This window comes from Myotis davidii, unplaced genomic scaffold, assembly GCF_000327345.1.
Source record: "Myotis davidii unplaced genomic scaffold, ASM32734v1 scaffold660, whole genome shotgun sequence".
Lineage (NCBI taxonomy): Eukaryota > Metazoa > Chordata > Mammalia > Chiroptera > Vespertilionidae > Myotis > Myotis davidii.
In genome coordinates this window covers 1,008,317-1,016,095 of record NW_006292337.1, presented here as the reverse complement: position 1 = coordinate 1,016,095, position 7,779 = coordinate 1,008,317, and the positions used below count along the sequence as shown (strand labels likewise).

At 40.7% G+C, this 7,779-nt stretch overlaps 1 protein-coding gene and 1 pseudogene across 3 annotated transcripts in view; one reads left to right on the top strand and one right to left on the bottom strand.

Moving 5' to 3' along the window:
• FRMD4A (FERM domain containing 4A) overlaps positions 1-7,779 on the bottom strand; it is a 337,605-nt gene that overhangs the window by 47,578 nt on the left and 282,248 nt on the right. The gene's annotated exons all lie outside the window — the stretch shown is intronic.
• LOC107183404 lies at positions 1,064-2,126 on the top strand (annotated as a pseudogene).

Sequence of the window (7,779 nt, the reverse complement as noted above, 5' to 3'; positions counted from 1 at the left end):
CAGAAAGAGAAAATAAACAAACAGCCCATTTATCATTGCAACAAAAGAATTAAAATACTTAGGGATAAACTTAACCAGAGGCAAAAGACCTGTACTCAGAAAACTGCAGGATGTTGAAAAAAGAGTGAGGAAGATATAAACAAGCGGAAGAATATATATCATGTTCATGGATTTCTAGAATTAGTCTCTTCAATAAAATGGTGTTGGAAAAATTGACCAGGTTCATGCAAAAAAAAAAAAAAATGAAACTAGACCACCATTTTAAACCATACACATGAAAAAACTCAAAATGGATAAAGGACTTAAATGCAAGTCATGAAACCATAAAAATCCTAGAAGAATCCATAGGCAGCAAGATTTCAGACATCTCTCATAGCAATATGTTTGCTGATACATCTAGTGAAGAGTTTTTAGAGGTATAATAGGCAGGTTTAGGAAGTGTCAGGAATTAGGGGTCCATGGGGGAGAATCGCAGGGCTGCAAAGCTGGGAGCGGCCAGAAGGCACACATGCACAGAACAAGGGGCTGGGAGCTGCCAAAAGGTACACATTTACAGAATAAAGGGAGAGAAAGCCACTCATTCACAGAATAAAGAGGAAGGCCACAGGGAACAGAAAAGCAAAAGAGAGAAAAAGAAGGGAACCCCACATGGGGTTTGAGCTCTGAAGCTGCTATAGTGACCAATCAGAGGGGTTATCAGGACACAAAGAACTGCAGCCTTTATAAACCTTAGAAAAGAGGGACTTAGTGGGTCTCTCTCTCCCCCTACCCATGTGAGAGTCTGTTTGTTTTCAAATACATTTCCACCTTTTCCTATACCACCTTTTGTCCATGGCTTCATTTTTCAAATCCACCTGGACAAGAACCTGGGAAATTACCTTTGCATCCTCTCCAGAGGTAAACAACACATTCCAGTTCAATTTCCCCAAATGGAACTACATCAAAATAAAAAGCCACTTCTGCACCTCTGCTTTCTGGCCCAGCCAGTGCCCAGGATGACTGCACTCTCAGCCCTACCTGAGTGCTGTGCAGGCACACTGCCTGTGGCCCTCGGCCTGGAGAACTCTTCCCAGGTTGTGGAAAGACACTACAAGCCCGAGGTGGAGGTCAGGAGTAGCAAAGAGCTCCTGTTTTAGCCTGTGACCATCAGCAGGCATGAGGAGGAAAAGGTTCTGATTGAGGGCTCCATCAGCTCTGTGTAGGTCAGCATTGCTGTGAAACAGGCTGATGAGATTGAGATTTTATGCCACATGTGCTTCATGGTGAAGCGAGCAGAGAATTTCTTTATTCTTCCAAGGAAACCAGTGGAGGGTATGACATCACTTTTCTGATCACCAGCTTCCACACAGAGCATATATATAAACGTAAATTGGTGGACTTTGTAATCCACTTCATGGAAGAGATCGACAAATAGATCCGGGAGACGAAGCTGTCGGTCAACGCCCATGCCGGCATTGTGGCTGAGGAGTTCCTCAAGAATTTTTAAACATCTGGCTGGATCTCGTGGCCTTCCCCATAGATCCATGTCTCTGCGAATGCATCCTGGAGTCACTTCTCAGAGCAGCAGAGGAAGCAGAGGAGGGGACCTGGAGTGGGTGGGCATTGGATGTGGGAGGGGGTGGACAATGCAGGAGTGGACCTGCCCCAAGGCCACACGCGCCTGGTCAGGCTGGCTTCTGCTGTTCAGTCCCGGGCTGGCACAGATTTTTAAAAATATCTTGAAACTTAAACTCTGTGCTTGTAGAAACTGTAACCCTTTTGTCTTTTTTTTTTTTTTTTAAACAAACAACCCACACTCCAGTGACTGTGACGGGTCCCAGTAATTGTACCTTATTGGTCGTTGTGGGTCTGGGCAGGCCTGAAGCCAGAAGGGGACTACTGTTCCTCCCCCAAGCCACCCCACAGGATGGAGGGACGTTTCAGACTCCAGTTGTCTCCCTTGTCCTCTTATTCTCAAGCCTCCTTGGGTCCAGGAGAAGCGGTGGCCAGCTTCCTGAGCTCTGCCTAAAAATGGCCACTCAGCATTGGATGGGGACCAGGGTTGAACCATGGCTACCAGCCATGCCTAGGAGCTAGAGCCAGAAAGCCAGGCAACCTCTGACCACAGGGGTTGCTTCAAGCCCGCCCAGCTGAGAGAGGCCACTGTTCCCCTTGCCTGTCAGTGCAGTGCCTGTGCCAGAGGTGGACAGGTGAGTCCTCTCAGACTCCTGGCTGGGTCTTCCCACCGGCTCTGGCTCCTCTGATCCCATGCTCCCTGTACCTTTTCTTATTCCGGCAGATCCTCCCTCCCCTGATTAAACTCTCTTCTTGCCACTTTGGGGCCGCATGAAAAAAATTAAAAATAAAGTAAAAAGCTTTTGCACAGCAAAAGAAACCATTAATACAATGAAAAGGGAGAAGATATTTGGCAATGATACATCTGATAAAGGGTTAATATCCAAAGTATATAAGAAACTCATACAACTTAACAAAAGGAAGACAAACAATCCAATTAAAAAATGGGCAAAAAACCTAAATAGACACTTTTCCAAAGGGGACATAGAGTTTCCTAAGAGACAATGAAAATATGCTCAAAGTCACTAATCACCAGAGAGATGCAAATTAAAATCACTATGAGGTATCACCTCACACCTGTCAGAATGGCTACCATCAACACATCAACAAATGACAAGCGCTGGCGAGGATGTGGAGAAAAGGGAACCCTAGTACAATGCTGGTGGGAATGCAGACTGGTGCAGCCACTGTGGAAAACAGTATGGAGTTTCCTCAAAAAATTAAAAATGGAACTGCCATTTGACCCAGTGATCGCACTTCTAGAAATATATCCTAAGAAACCCAAAACACCAATAAGAAAGAATAAATACACCTTAGGTTTATAGCAATTTATAATGGCTAAGGTCTGGAAACAGCCCACGTGCCCATCAGTAGATGAGTAGATACAAAGCCATGGTACATTTACACCATGGAATACTATGCAGCAGTAAAAAAGAAGGATGTTTTACCCTTTGAGACAGCATGGAAAGTATTATGCTAAGTGAAATAAGCCAGTCAGAGAGAGACAAGTATGATATGATTTACTCATATGTGGAATCTAAGGAACAAAATAAACTGATGAACAGAATAGATCCAGATAGACAGAAGTATGAAAGAGATTGTGGAATCTCAGAGGGAGGATGGGGGTGGGGGAGAGATTAATCAAATAACTTGTATGCACATATGTATAACCTATGGTCACAGAAAATAGTGTGGTGAAGGCCTGGGATGGGGGCGGATGTGGGCTAGAAGGGGTAAATGGGGAAAAAAGGGGGATATCTGTAATACTTTCAACAATAAAGATAAATTTAAAAAAAACAAATGAAGACACTACAAAGAAAGAAAATTATAGGCCAAATCAAGGATGAACATAGATGTAAAAATCCTTAACTAAATATTAGCAAGCTGAATTCAACAATATATTAAAAGATCATATACCATGATCAGTGGGATTTGTTCCTGGTATGCAAGGTTGGTACAATATTCACAAGTCAATAAATGTAATGTACCACATAAACAAAAATGACCATATCAATAGATGCAGAAAAAGTATTGACAAAATCTTACATCCATTCATGATAAAAACTCTCATCAAGGTGAAGACAGAGGGACCATAACATAATAAAGGGCATATATGACAAACCCACAGCTAACATCATACTCAGTAGTGAAAAGGTGAAGGATTTTTCTTTAAGATCTTGAACAAGACACAGATATCTACCCTTCACCATTTTGTTGAACATAGTATTGGAAGTCCTAGCCACAGCAATCAGACAAGAAAAAGAAATAAAAGGCATCCAAATTGGAAAGAAGTAAAACTGCCATTTGCAGATGATATGATACTATACAGAGAGAACCCTAAAGATTCCACTAAAAGACTATTAGAACTGATAAATGAATTCGGTAAGGTAGAATACATAGTTAATATTCAGAAATTGGTTGTCTTTTTATACTCCAATAATGAACTATCAGAAAGAGAAATTGAGAAAACAATGCCATTTATAATTGCATCAAAATAAAATAAAATACCTAGGAATAAATTTAACAAGGAGGTAAAAGACCTGTCCTCATAAAATTATAAGACACTGAAGAAGAAAACAAGAAGAATCAAATGAATGTAATCATATATCATGATCATGGATAGAAAGAATTAACATTGTTTAAATGTCCATACCACCCAAAGCAATTTATAGATTCAATGCAATTCCTACCAAAACATCAATGGTGTTTCTCACAGAACTAGAACAAATATTCCTAAAATTTACATGGAACCACAAAAGACCCTGAATAGGCACAGCAATCTTGAGAAAGAACAATAAAGTTGGAGGAATTATGCTACCTGATATTAAGTTATAGTACAAGGCTATAGTAATCAAAACAGTATGGTACTGGCATAAAAACAGACATATAAGTCAATGAAACAGAATATGAAGTTCAGAAATAAATCCACGGCCATATGGTCAGTTAATCCATGGCAAAGGAGGAAAGAATATACAATGGGATAAAGATAGTGTCTCCAATAAATAGTTTTGGGAAAAATGGACGGATACATGCACAAAAAATAGACCACTTTTTTACACCATATACAAGAATAAATTCAAAATTGATTAAAAACAAATGTAAGATGTGAAACCATAAAACTCCTAGAACCAAACATAGGTAGTAGAAGTTAGATATTGTTCTTGGTAATTTTTTTTCCAATATGTCTCATTAGGCAAAGGAAAAAAAGGAAAAATAAACAAGTGGGACTCCATTTAACTAAAGAGTTTTTGCACAGCAAAGGTAACCATTAATAAAACAAAAAGACAGCCTACTGAATGGAAGAAGGTTTTCATCAATGATAAGGAATTAATATTGAAAATATACATACAACTCAACATGAAGAAAACAATCAGTATCAGTATATTTTGACTCCATTTGGGGCTTTTTTCTCCCTCACCCCATTCTAGTGTGAAATAGAGAAAATATGTAACTGCAGGAGAGTATCATCTTTATGCCTCCACAGTGGCTCGTAAGTATTAACTGGAATAAACAAACAAACAAATGTTGTCAGTCACACTTGGATGCTCTAGTCAAGTTGTACCTCATGTTGGTAAAGAAATCTAGTACCTGTAAGTCGTTTCTTTATAGTGCCTACCTTCCAAACCTTTAATCATTTTGGTACCTCTTCTTTGGATTTTGTTATGCTTCAATCACAGGTTTCCAAACTCAACAGCAATCCTGAACAAAAGTGTGCCTCTTAGGAAGTCTCCATTACCTCATGGTTCTTAGACACTAAATTCACATGGTGTTATGTTCATGCAACACACAGCCAGACAGGGCTTCCCTTTTTGAATGGTTCAGTTCAAGTGCTCTCCTTCCTTAAGTCTATGACTCCATGCTATCAGTACTATCTCCAAGTTTATATCCATCTAATATCACATACTAAGTCACTTTGAATCTTCTCTGGTTCTCGTCGTCATAGTCACCAATTACATATGAGAACACAGGAACTACTTATGAGGTATACTCTGTTCTATCATCTGAAGAATTAATAAGAATGTAAAATAATACTGGAAGGAAGTCATACTTTGGACTGAAAAAACAGGTCTGGGGAAACTTGGGTCCAAGAAAGATGAAAGGATCTCTAGCTCACATGAAAACTTAATTGTTTTCCCCCTTAACCCCTGCCTAGCCTCTCCATAGGAAATGATGCTGGATGCAGTCAAATATAAGAATTAATCTGTTCAAGGATGGCAAAAGTCACACAACATTAAACTCTGGGAGGTAAAGCACAATGTTTTTAGATTATTCTGTCTCTAGTTGTGGGATTAGTTAAGCTTTGGTCTTGAGTTATAGGGCTCATTAGCACTACCTAAATTATTTTATTCATAATAATTAACCTAAATAGCCAACCCACATAAGACAGACTAGATGGCTCAAGAGGCCCTCTTCATGTCTGGCACCACTAAGTCTAGCTCTTTTATTCCTTTATTCTGGATATTGCTTCACGAGAAATGTGGTGCAGGGCACCAAGCTAAATCTCTGCAGACTGAGCCAGCCTGGCCTGGCCATGTGGATTTCCATTTTAGCCATAAGGATACCTGAGTGGAGGGTCAGACAGTTCTGAGTTTGATGAACTCGAAACCACTTACTAGATGTGTGACTTTGGGATACTGACCTGCCCTCCTTAATCTGTTGTAAAGACTAAGTGAAATAATGCATATGACACCACTGTGTGTGCCTGGAATAAACAGGTAACTCCTCAATCTTGGGTGAAGATTTAACATGAGTGAGTGCATATATATCCCTACATGTACATCACACACACACACACACCCCATAGGATTAGAGAGAGAAATCATTGAGACCACCTCTTCACCATTGCTTAAGGAGATATGCATTCAGGTTCATGTCAGATTGCATCTGAAAGAGGTTCGCAGTGCCTCTGATTCTCTAAAGGGAAATCCCCTGCTCTTGGACAAGGGCTCTGAGTTCTCCAGGTGACTTTAGTTCAGAGCTTGTGGGATCTAAGCCTGTGGGACGTTACCTGCAACCAGGCAAATATGCCAATCATGAGGAGAAGTGGCCAAGTTCCTAGCGACAATGATGCCTCAGTAACAGTTGCATAGAAAGAAACCCAAGGGCATCAGAGAAGGAGCCCCAAGTGGTCTGTGATGTTGAGGAGATTCCCACGGCATCCACAACAACCCTCTGGGCATCCCCTGAATAGCACAGCTGACATCCTAAAGAGAGGCCAGCAAGTTAGAAAGAAAGCAGGAGGCAGAGATTCTCAGCTAATTCCCTGAAGACACAGTGATTCCAGGAGACACCCAATCAGGGAAGGGCCTCAGGGGCTCTGGTCTATGGGAATCTTAACAAACTAAAAGATTGTGACCATGTCCAAAGTGATTCTAGACACAGAAATCATTTCAAATCAGACATAGACTTGCCTAAAGGTACAGAAACTCTCTGTTACCACGATTTATCCATTTCCACTTATTTGAACCCACACAAATAGGCAAGCACCCCAAGGGTATAAATTTAGCCCCTCAGAAATTAAAAAGTATAAGTCTAATCTTTGAAAGGGGCAGTGAAGGACAGGAAAGAGACCCGGATTTCCATCACAGACCTGCCATTGAATGTGTAAAGCCTCGGGTTACTAACTCTGGTAGTCATGATGTTCCCTTCTAGAAATGACCAATTAACCAACCTCCAAGAGCCCTCCAAACATGAAGAATCTATTACTTAATAAACCACTTACTCAGGCAGTTCCCTCGTGCCTCTGGCAGTGATTTCTGCAGCTTGTACAAAAGTATCCTCACATCCAGTGCCACCTTCCCTCTTGCCCTTACGATTCCTGCCTCTAGAAATGACAGGCACCCTGCCAACTCCGGTCCTTCCCCAGTTACTGCGACAATTTGCCTCAAATTGAAAGGGAATGTCTAATGATCAACCAGCACCTAAAGAATTTATTTCATCCTCTTATCAACAGTCTAAAGCAAATACTTGTATGCTAAACAGATTAATCGGAGCTGCCTTTGGGACTATAAAAGTAGGAAGATCGAAAACTCTACTGGAGTCAGGAGTGGGATCTCAAAACTTATGAACTGACCAAACAGTGGCCAATTTACTTCAAAAGGGCTGTCTACCCATAATGAATGGGTCAGGAGGCAAAGAACATCAGAGGTGATTTGAATATTTTTGGAAGATATAAGTAATACATAAATACTTTCTAGTTGTTAATAGAAGTTTAGGCAGTACCAA